General features: G+C 44.9%; 1 pseudogene; it reads left to right on the top strand.

Moving 5' to 3' along the window:
• Positions 1–9,911: 9,911 nt before the first annotated feature.
• Positions 9,912–10,343, top strand: LOC116073716 (annotated as a pseudogene).
• Positions 10,344–11,290: the final 947 nt, after the last annotated feature.

Here is an 11,290-nt window from a genome sequence, read left to right as displayed (position 1 = left end):
TGCTTGGGATTCTGCCAGGGCTAGTGGTCTACAGCCATGGTTCGAGAGTTAAAAATGGAGGGCCTTGTCACTGTCTTGCTGGTGGGCGCATTGGTGTCTGGGATGTGTTTGCACCTATCTGTTTACCATGCCGGGCTTTAGTCAGCCCTGTGGTCCTTTTGATCCCCATGCACTTTATAAACGAAGACGAAAGAACAGATACCTGGAGTTCTCACTTTGGGCAGCTTTTCAGTCTCTCCCCACATCTCCAGCTATTTAGAATGAGAGCTGATGTTTATGCTGTAACTGAAGGGTACATATTTGTACCACAGATGCCAGCCATCCACTGTGCTGAGAGGGACCGTTCCAGGCTGAAGAAAGAAAGACTGGAGGAGGGTTCTCCTTCAGAAGGTGGAGGAGACTCTTAGTGCCTGGAATTAAAAAGAAGGTAAATAAGAATGGGATCTTTGGGCTGGAGAGATGGCTCAGCGGTTAAGAGCACTGACTGCTCTTCCAAAGGTCCTGAGTTCAAATCCCAGCGACCACATGGTGGCTCACAACCATCTGTAATGACATCAGATGCCCTTTTCTGGTGTGTCTGAAGACAGCTACACTGTACTCACATAAATAAAATAAATTAAAAAAAAAAAAAAAGAATGGGATCTTTAACTATAACCACTTGAGCTGGCTTTGTTAGTGTAGGCCTGTAACGCCAGCTGTCCAAGGAGTTTAGGGAACAGGGTAGCAAGTTCAAGGCCTGCCAGGACCACAGAGGACATTCAAGGCCAGTCCAGGCCATTTAGTGAGACTCTGTCTTAAGATAAAGGGAAATAAATAGGTAATATAAACAAGCAAACAAACACATAAGTAAATGGTTGAGGAGATAGGTCAGTGGGGAAGCGCCTGTCTCATATGTGGAAGACCCTAGTCTCAATCCTCAGGACTGCTAAAACAAAGAAACCCAAACTTTAATCATTAATAACCACCCCCAGATTACAGGGAGAACCACCTTCAGGTTTTTGTTTGTTTGTTTATTTTTGTTTTGTTTCTGATATACTGCCAGTGACGTGGGCCAGAACCAAGTAAGCATCCTGTAAGGAGTGAATGAATCTGTGTTTGTCAAGGAAAGAACCCTGTCCTGTTCTCATGCTGTCACCAGACCACAGCACAGAACCCAGAACAAGCCAGATGAACTTGACTGTATGAGTGGTGCTTAGCATCTCAGGCTGTGAGACTGGAGACCATGGAGTGGAGAAGAGAGCTTAGTGGGGTGGGGAACAGGAGGATAATGGGGCACACGTGATAAGCAAGCATTGGGGAATTCACTAGAAGAAGGAAGGAACCTGGAGGTGGTGTGCCGGGGGAGGGGGGATGCCTGAGAACAGAGAGTCACAGCACCATAGGATTGAAGATGCACTGTGACCAGCCGCCCATCATCCTGCCCCCATGAAAAACTGACTGTTCCCACAAAATATAATCTCAAACAAACTCATCCTTCCTTAAGTTTCTTCTGTCAGGTGTCTTGTCCCAGCAGTGCACAAAGAAATCAACACACTTGGCAACCACAGAGCTCATTCAGGTCACACTGAGTGGGCAGACTCAGCCCAGTATATGACTTCTGCAACGAGGGCTTTTGAGTTTCCCCTCACCTGCCCCATCCCCCGTCCTGTACCAAGACCTATGGCCAGAGTTGAGATGGATGTATAAGGGTCCTTTCCATCCCTCTTTGTGTCCAGCAACATCTGTGGGTTGGGCTTTCCTGAAGATAGCTATTTGGTTTATTGAGATGGAATCTCATATACATATGTTGAGCTAACCAGCTGAGCTGTTGGCACTCTAAGATAGAATTGAGGTGGAGCGTTGCTTTGCATATTCTGATGACTAAAGATGCTGAACCTCTTAAATGTACTTATTAGCTATTTGCAATTCTGTTCTATTTTCCTTTCCACATCGATAACCTGTCTGTAAGACCGACTAAACATGACAATCTCTAGCTCCACTCTTTGTCCCCAAGATGCCATGTCTTCGTTCTTCTTGGGGATTCTCTAGCATGGCTCTTGTGAACCTTGCCACAGACATGGGTGTGTAGGCATCCCTGTGGCATGCTCACATTCCTCAGGCGTAGCCCAGTACTGGTGTGACTGGTTCAGATAGCTGCTCATTTTCAGTCCTTTGAGAGATGTCTATACTGATCTCTGTAGTAGCTGGACTTCCTTACCAGCAGTACCTGGCCCTGCACCTCCTTCTGTGTACTTGTTTTTTTAGTTATTTGTTACCTTAGTCACTGCTACTCTGCCTGGCACCTGAAGCAACCTCAGCACCATTTTCAATTTCATTCTTTAATGGCTAAGGATCTAAGGTTATGAACGATATCTCTATATATCTATATCTATGTAATTTACAATGCCTGTTGTCAGCTCTTGTTCATTTATACCAATATATGTATATGTATTATATATATATATATATATATATATATATATATATATATATATATATATTCTACTTCCTTTGTGAATAGCCCCTTCAGTTAACTTACCTATTTGTTGTTTGGGTTATGTGTGTTTTTGTTGTTTAATTTGCTCATTATTTATCATCATCATTATTATTCTTTTACTTTTCAAATGGCTTTTTAATATCTATTTTGTGTATGTGGTGTTTTGCCTGCATGTATGCCTGTTTGTGTATGCAGTGCCCACAGAGGCCAGAAGAGGGAGTCAGGTCTCCTGGAACTGGAGTTAAAGATGGTTGTGAGTCACTGCGTGGGTGCTAGGACCTGAATGTGGGTCTTTTGCTGAAGCAGCCAGCGCTTTTAACTTCTGAGCCATCTTTCCGACTCCTAGAATGATTATTGCTTTAAAATGTACTCTGAGAGTTTCATATAAGTACTATGATCATATGAAGCTTTCATTTCCCCTCCAACCCTCCCCAGGACCCTCCATAGCATCTCCCCCTTCATGTCTTTTTTAAAAATCAGAATGTGTCTAATTAGAGTGCTTGTATGTGTAAGGGTAGAGTTAGCCATTCAAGCATGGGAAACCCATGCCCCGCCCCGTCCCCACTCTCCCAGCCACCACGAACTTCTGAAGTTTTTTAAAATTAAATTGTGGTGTTGAAAGACCCCCGGGGAGACCCCCACTCAAATCTCGGGAGGACGTACACCCAAGGAATCACGAGAGACCACATCTTGATGTAATTACAAGAGGTATATTTTGATTTCAGGACACCCTGGTTCAGCACCACACCTATCTCACGCAGGAGATAGGGGAGCCGACCATGAGGCTTGAAAGTTAGAGGTTTTTATAGGAAAAAAGGTCTGAGGGAACAAAGGGATCATACATGATTGGCTAGTTCAAATATTAACTATTACATGTAGAACAGAGTGGAAAATTTCTAAGGTTGGTGTTAATCTGAGTCAACAAAGCATCTGACCTTAAACCATATCTGAGAGGACCATATGGTCCATTACTTAGTGTCTGCCAGGCACGTCTTTGCAGGCCTGGGCCTTGGACATGTCCTCGTTTGCCTAGACATGTTTTCCTCTATGTTTATAGTTTTATGTGTTCTTGATCTGCCAGCTCTTATGATATCTAACAACTTGCTTGCTCCTTCCCAGGCCTATGTGGCCAGCTTGTGATGGATTCTTAGGCCCATAACTTTCGTTCCTACTCAGCACAGGTTTAAAGCTTTAATTTCTCCTTACAGTGTGTGTGTGTGTGTGTGTGTGTGTGTATGTGTGTGGTGTGGTATGAGAGCGCACGTAGGGCCTTAACAACTTTGTCATCTCTCAACAACTCAACTTTTGACTTCTTTATGTACTCTGGATATTGATCCCCCACTGGATGCATAGCTGGGAATGGTTTGTCTCCTGTGCTGCAGGCCTCCTGTGCTGCAGGCCTCCTGTGCTGCAGGCCTCCTGTGCTGCAGGCCTCCTGTGCTGCAGGCCTCCTGTGCTGCAGGCCTCCTGTGCTGCAGGCTGGCTCTTCACTACGCCTATGGCTACTTTGGCTGTGCAGAGCCAGACTTAGAATGCCTGCTGTCCGTTCTTGTTCATTTCCTAAGCTGCTGGCCTGGCGCCTCCATTTTGTTCTTAAAAATAGTCCAATTACAGGATGACCAAGGGTAGAAGTCCTTCTCTCTCTTATAAAAATCCAACCGCAGAGACTGTGGCATGGAGGTGGCTGAAAAGTCTGACCCCAGTTGGGGAGTAACCCCAGGTACACTCCAACGCCTATAAATAATGGACACCAATGGGAGAGAAAGGGCAGGACGTGTGGGAAGCATCTGTCTGGGTTCCGGGGCCCAGTGGACCCGAAGCAGATTAAGTGTGAGAAATCACTCATCCTTAATACACAGGCTTTGCCATCACGAGGAGCATTCAGCCTCAGCAAGTTACAGACGACAAAATGTGCGTTCTTTTCACTTGGGAGGATTTAGCCAGTTGATTAAGTACAAAAAGAGGGAGTTTGGAGGGTCAAAGCCTTAAGCCTTCACTTGTGGGAATTCTGGTGACGCTCTGCTCTCCTCTGCTCTCTGAGAGTGCGCTCTCAGCTCAGCTCTGGGACTCTCGTGGATAATAGCTCACATCAGAAAACCACAGTAAAGGATTTGGCAAGCAGGAACCAGGGCAGGGGTCCAGTGGGGAAGGGATTGTGGGAAGGCTCTCCTCCCTCCCTCCCTCACGGTTGGGACACTTTAAAAGATATCGCACCGGGTCTGATATGAAATTGCTTCATAGCTGGCTGGGATCGGCAGGGCAGGGAATTAGAAATACACAGAGGTTCTCAAATGATGTGAATTCACCAGAAGGCGATTGAATAACGTGTGACTGTCAGAAACCACGAATACTCAGCCACTTTAACCTCCAAGGAAGACAGTGGCCTAAGAGCTTAGTCTAATAATTTGGATATTAATTAAAGAGGACCACCAAAACAAAAGATTTTATTTTTTACTGCTTTGAGGTTAATCCAGCAATTTGTTGAAGGAGCATAAAAATCAGAGTTCACAGGGCTTGTGTTTTCGGACAGTGAGCTCTTGTTTAGTAATATCCAGTTTTTGAATCACGTGTTGGAGTTAGAGGGGGGTGATAATAAATATCTTAGGACTTATATAAAGATCTCACTCAAGCCTATGTTATATTTCAAGTAAGAATCTCTACATTATTTTACTTATTTTGAAGGTCTCATGTAGTTCAGCCTGGTCTTCAACTCACTCTGAAACTGAGCATGATCTTGGACTTCGGACCTTCTTGATTTGGCCTTTCAGATTCTGAGCATACAAGCATGTACCACTGATTTTGAGCTTACAGGCCTACACACCATGCCTGGGGCATGCTAAGCTAGCTCTCTACTAACTGGGTTTATATCTCTTGTGATGGTGTATTTTATTTTATTATATATGTATGACTGTTTCACCCGTATGTATATTTATGTGCCACACGGGTGCTCGGTGGCTACAGAAGCCAAGGCACTGGATTTCCCTGGAACTGGAGTTGAAGGTCATTGGGAGCCTGCATGTGGGAACTAAACCCAGGTCCTCTACAGAACCAGGCAGCGCTCTTAACCACTGAGCCATCTCTCCAGCTGTGACTTCTTGTAGATTTGAGCTTCTTTTTCATCCCCTGGCCACACATGGAGTCAAAGCTCAGTTCTCCAGATCCACCATTCTTTCAACTTGGTAGAGTAAACGCTCAAGGTTTTAATGGTATCCAGCCATTGAAGAAGTGTTCTGGCTGCCACGTGAGTCCCTGGGTATCCAAGAGGAGTGAATGGGCCAAAAAATTCCTGTCCTCAGTTAACTGACTTCCATGGGTTTGAGATGAATTTATTCACATTTTTTTTTTTTACATTTATTTGTGTGTGTGTGTGTGTGTGTGTGTGTGTGTGTGCAATGTATTCAAGGATGCCTTTGGAGGCCAGAGAACAGTGTCATACTGAGGTTGGAATTACAGGTTGTGAGCTGCCTCCTGTAGGTTCTGGGAACCAAACCCAGTCCCTTCAGAAGAGAAGGACATTCTCTAAAACACTGAGCAGTGCCTCCAGTCCCTTATCTTTTAAAGTTACCCATTTTATATTGACAAAAGTATGTGTTTTATATACAAAATGTTTTCAATGATATTAATGCTATTTAGAATGGCTAAATGGAGTTAACTCAGGAATTATTGCACATGTTTATCATTTCTTGTTGTGAAGACACTTGACTCCATTTTCTTTGTAATTTCCTTCCTTTCTTACAAATAGGATCTCCAATAGCTACTGACCTCATAGAGCAATCTCAACTACACAGGGTCTCACTCCCTAGGGACCTACAACTTCCTGTGTAGTCCAGGCTGGCCTTGAACTCATAAAGATCTACCGCTGGAGTCCTGGGATTAAAGGCATGTGACACCACGCCTGATTTTTTTTTTTAAAAACCTTTTATTTATATATGTCTGTGTGTCTGTGTGTCAGTATGTGCATGAGCGTGCAGGTCTGGTTTGGGAGGTGAGAACGGACCTTGGCTTCTCTGCCAGCACAGTGTTGTTCTTAGCTCCTAAGCTCCCTCTCCCTCCTTACTTAGCAGTTCTCAAGGATACAGCACACTGTGGTGGTAACAGAGTGTGATGCTGCTGTGTTAGACAACAGAGATTTTAAATTTGTTCTCTATAGCCTCTGAGACGGCAGTTCTCAACCTGTGGGTTGCAACTCTCACAGGGGTCATGGGTCAGATATCCTACATATCAGATATTTATAATTTCAATTCATAGCAGTAGCAAAATTACAGTTATGAAATAGCAATGAAAGTAATTTGATGGGGGGTGGGGTCACCACGACATGAGGCACTGCATTCGAGGGTCTCGGCACTAGGAAGGTTGAGATCCACTGCTCTATGACGTCAGTAGCTATTGGTGAGCCCATTGGTGAGTAAGTGAGATCATGGATGTTTGTCTTTTTGGGCCTGGCTTCTTTCACTTAACATAATGACCTTCAGCCTTTCCATACTGTGCAAATGGATGCCGTCTCATGATTTTTGCGGCTGAAGACATTCTGCTGTGGAAGCATACCACATCCTCCACCCCCCCTCCCGCTTACTCACTGGTGGCCATGTAGGTTGGCTCCAGTCTGGCCTGCCGTGAATTGTGTACAATCAGCACAGGGGCTCAGAGAACACTTCATTTTCTTGAACTGTACACCTAGCAGCAGTATTGTTAAATAAGAGAGAAGTTTCTTTAAAAGAAACCCTTCCATGGTGTGGCCCGTGGCAATGCTAATTTACAGGAGTTCTGCCTTCTCCGCCCCCTCTCTGGGTCTTGATCTTGTTCTTTTTAGTAATAGCCATTCTAGCAAGTGTGGGGTGATGGGACGCTGTGGTTTTGATTGGCATTTCCCTGATGATTAATGAAGCTGAGCATTTGCTCATCTTCCTGTTGGCCATCTGTATGGTGGCTTCCCCTTCCTCCTCTTCTCCCCTCCTCTCTGCTCCTCCTCTTCTTTTCCCCCTTCCCCTCTTCTTCTTTCTTCCTCTCCCGCAACCTTTTTTTAAAAAAAGATTTATTTATTTATTTTATGTGAGTACACTGTCGCTGCCTTCAGACACACCAGAAGAGGGCATCAGATCCCATTACAGATAGTTGTGAGTCACCAAGTGGTTGCTGGGAATTGAACTCAGAACCTCTGGAAGAGCAGCCAGTGCTCTTAACCTCTGAGCCATCTCTCCAGTCCCCAGCCATCTCTCCAGGTTCCCTTCTGTTTTGAGAAACAACTATTCAGATATTTCATCCATTCTAATTAGGTTATTTTCTTATTGTTGGCTTGTCTATGTCTTTATACATGTTGAGTGTTAACTTTTTATGAGACGTATGGTTTGAAGAAATCTCCCCCATTCCATATATTGCCTCTTCTCTCAGGGATAATGTTCTCAGCTCTGGAGAGAAGCTTTTCAGTTCAATGAGTTTACCTGTCTAGTAATACTTCTGTTGTCTGAGCTTTTATATGATATTCAAGAAGTCACTGCACATACTGGTATCACCAGGCTTTTCCCTGTTTTCTTCTAGTAGGTCTCTGGTTTGGGCTTTATATTTAGACCTTTAACCCACCCTGTACTGACCAGCAAGCTTTGCCATAGGTTCCACAGTCTAGTAGTTTTAGCTCTCTGGTTTAAGCCAGGGTGTTGATAGATCTTATATGCTGGGAGAGTTCCACCTGCAGCCGCATTGAAGTTGTAACTCACATGCTGGACATCTTAATTGTATTATGTCTTTCAGTTTAAGAACATGGTATATCTTTCCTTTAATTTAGGTGGGGTTTTCCACCGATGGCTTCATTTGTTTTTTTGTGTTCTTCTGAGACAAGGTTTCAGTGTGTAGCCCTAGCCGACCTGGATTCACTGAAGTCCTTCATTTGTTTATTTGTGTTCTTCTGAGACAAGGTTTCAGTATGTAGCCCTAGCTGACCTGGATTCACTGAACTCCTACTGAATTCACTATACAGAATAGGCTAGCCTTGAGTTTACATCATTCCTCCTGCCTCTGCCTCTCAAGTGCTAGGACTGAAGGCTTTTGTAGACAACATTTTAAGTATTTACATAGCTATAGGCCCCACAATGAAATCCACTATTTCAGAACTGCCGGGGAATGGTGGCATCCACCTGTAACCCAGCATACTGGGGAAGTGGAAGCAGGCAGGCCAGCAATTCAGGGTTACCCTTGGCTACATAGGGAGTTCAAGGTCAACCTGGGATACATGAGACCCTGACTCAAAACAAAACAAGCTGAAACATAACAAAATGTGTACAGCTCGTTTAGTAGCTAAAATCTAATAACTGGCAGACCCACATGGGGTGTTGAAGACAGGGTGGTATGGTGCAAAACAAAACAAAGCAAAACAAAACAAAAAACCCAACCAACCAACAACCAAACAACCAAACCACCAATCAAACAAAGAAATCCCTGAAATATTTTTATCTTTTGGAAGTAAAACATTCTTTTCTACTTAAAATATTCTCAAAGATAAAATGCTCTGGATTTTTTTTTTCATTAAACACACAGGATATTGAATTAATTTTCTGTACACACAAAGCTCACTAGTCAGTGTAGTAGTTGCCATGGAGGGAATGATGCTGGGAAAAATATTTCAAGTTTATATGAAGGGCTCATGGGCAAAAAAGGCTAAAAAGAGCCTTGAGTTTCTAAAGAAAAGTGAGAAGAAAAACATTAAATCCAACTAGCTACTGAAGCCACTTGGGAAAGAAAATGAGTGAAGTGTTATAAGCAACCCTGGCATTTCTGAGGTTGGCCTGTGAACCGCCAGTCAGCTATAGACCTCTGCAGATGTGGTCAGCTGTCAGATTTTAAAACGTTCAAACATGCGAGGTTACCTGGTACATTTGGATAATTTAACACAGGGTTTCAGTGTGTCTGTTGTGGATGGGTTTGCCTCGCTCTGGTGTGCGGACAGAGCATGAGCAAGACTAGGGTTCCTGCTGTGTCTTCTCAGGAACATTGTGCGTGAGCTGGAAGATCTTGTCTCCAAGCTTGAATTTGTCCCCAGTGGGCAGCAAAGGCTCAGCAGGCTTACAGGCTTGGCCACGCAGGTAAATGTCCTCTCCTTTATCCTTCTCTGTCACAGGAGCCAATTGGTCATGGCGTTGCTCCCTGCTGCAATGATGTTAGTAACCATAGGGAGAGGAACTACAGACTGATTCCAGAACATTCCATTTTCTGAGATGAAGACTTTACTAAAGAGACCACAACTTTAATATTAAAGTCAATGGGCCTAGAGATAAGAAAGTCAATTTGAATCCACGTCACCCCAGATTTGATGGTTTAAGATTCTTGAGTCTGGTCTTTCCTCAGCTGCCTCCAAGGTGCTCGGTTCTTCCGAGGAAGCTAAGGCCGCGTTCGGGTGGGGCCCTCAGTTCATCCGGCGACTAGCACCGCGCTGGCAGTCCACAACATGGCTTCTGTCTCCGAGCTCGCCTGCATCTACTTTGCCCTCATCCTGCAGGACGATGAGGTGAGGGTCACAGAGGATAAGATCAATGCCCTCATTAAAGCAGTGGGTGTCAATGTTGAACCTTTCTGGCCTGGCTTGTTTGCAAAGGCCCTGGCCCATGTCAACATTGGGAGTCTCATCTGCAATGTAGGAGCTGGAGGGCCCGCTCCTGCAGCTGGAGCTGCGCCTGCTGCTGGCCCTTCTCCATCCACTGCTGCTGCCCCAGCTGAGGAGAGGAAAGTGGAAGCAAAGAAGGAGGAGTCCAAGGAGTCGGAAGATGACATGGGCTTTGGTCTTTTTGACCAAACTGCATTTGTTAACATGTCCAATAAAGAGCTGAACCTGAAGAAAAGAAAAAAGATTCTTGAGCCTTTTTACAAATGGAGATCATAAAAGATACTTGACAGAATTGTTTTCAGAATTAAGAAAATAGGTATTTTCAAGCATTACACCGGGTTTGACATTTTATCCTGGATTTATTTTTTTAACAAACAAAAATTCTGTGTACGGGTATTTTGGCTGCATGTACATCTGACCACCCTGTGTGTGTCTGTGCCATTGGAAGTCAGATCCCCTGGGACTGGAGGTACAGACGGGTGTGAGCCACCATGCAGGTGCAGGGGATCCAACGCCAGTCCTCTGAAAGAGCAAGTACTCTTAACCACTGAGTCTTCTCTCCAGACTCCTGAAGATAATGTGTAAGTCTTTAGAGAAAGGACATGATTTGCTTTATGCTTCAGAATGTGTAAGGGCACAGGACCGAAAGGCAGCAAAGCAGGAAGGCAGGTAGAAAATTTGCAAGAATATAGTCTCTGAAAGAAAACAGAAGGGGCGGTGGGCACGACTGGATGCGGTTGGTGGCAGGAGGTAAGGGGCGGTGGGCATGACTGGATGCGGTTGGTGGCGGGAGGTGAGGGGCGGTGGGCAGGACTGGATGCAGTTGGTGGCGGGAGGCAAGGGGCGGTGGGCAGGACTGGATGCGGTTGGTGGTGGGAGGTAAGGTCCGAAGCTCCCTTTCTTTAAGCACCCCATAGCTCAAATACTGCAAAGCAGAGCCATCAAGAAAACAATTTTGCGGGTGTGGTGGTGCACGCTTTTAATCCTGGCTCTTACCTTAAACTCAGAGGCAGAGAAGCAGTCAGATCTCTGTGAGTTTGAGCCCAGCCTGGTCTACAAAGCAACTTCCAGGACAGCCAGGACTGTCATGCAGAGAAACCCTGCCTCAAACAAACAAACAAACAAACAGCCCTCCCAAACCCCCCCAAAAGAAAAAGATTTTTTGTTTGTTTGTTTGTTTGAGACAGGGTTTCTCTGTGTAGCCCTGGCTGTCCTGGAACTCA

This window comes from Mastomys coucha, unplaced genomic scaffold (assembly GCF_008632895.1).
Source record: "Mastomys coucha isolate ucsf_1 unplaced genomic scaffold, UCSF_Mcou_1 pScaffold23, whole genome shotgun sequence".
NCBI lineage: Eukaryota > Metazoa > Chordata > Mammalia > Rodentia > Muridae > Mastomys > Mastomys coucha.
The sequence above is the reverse complement of the archived record's forward strand: the minus strand, read 5'-3'. Positions and strand labels throughout refer to the sequence as shown.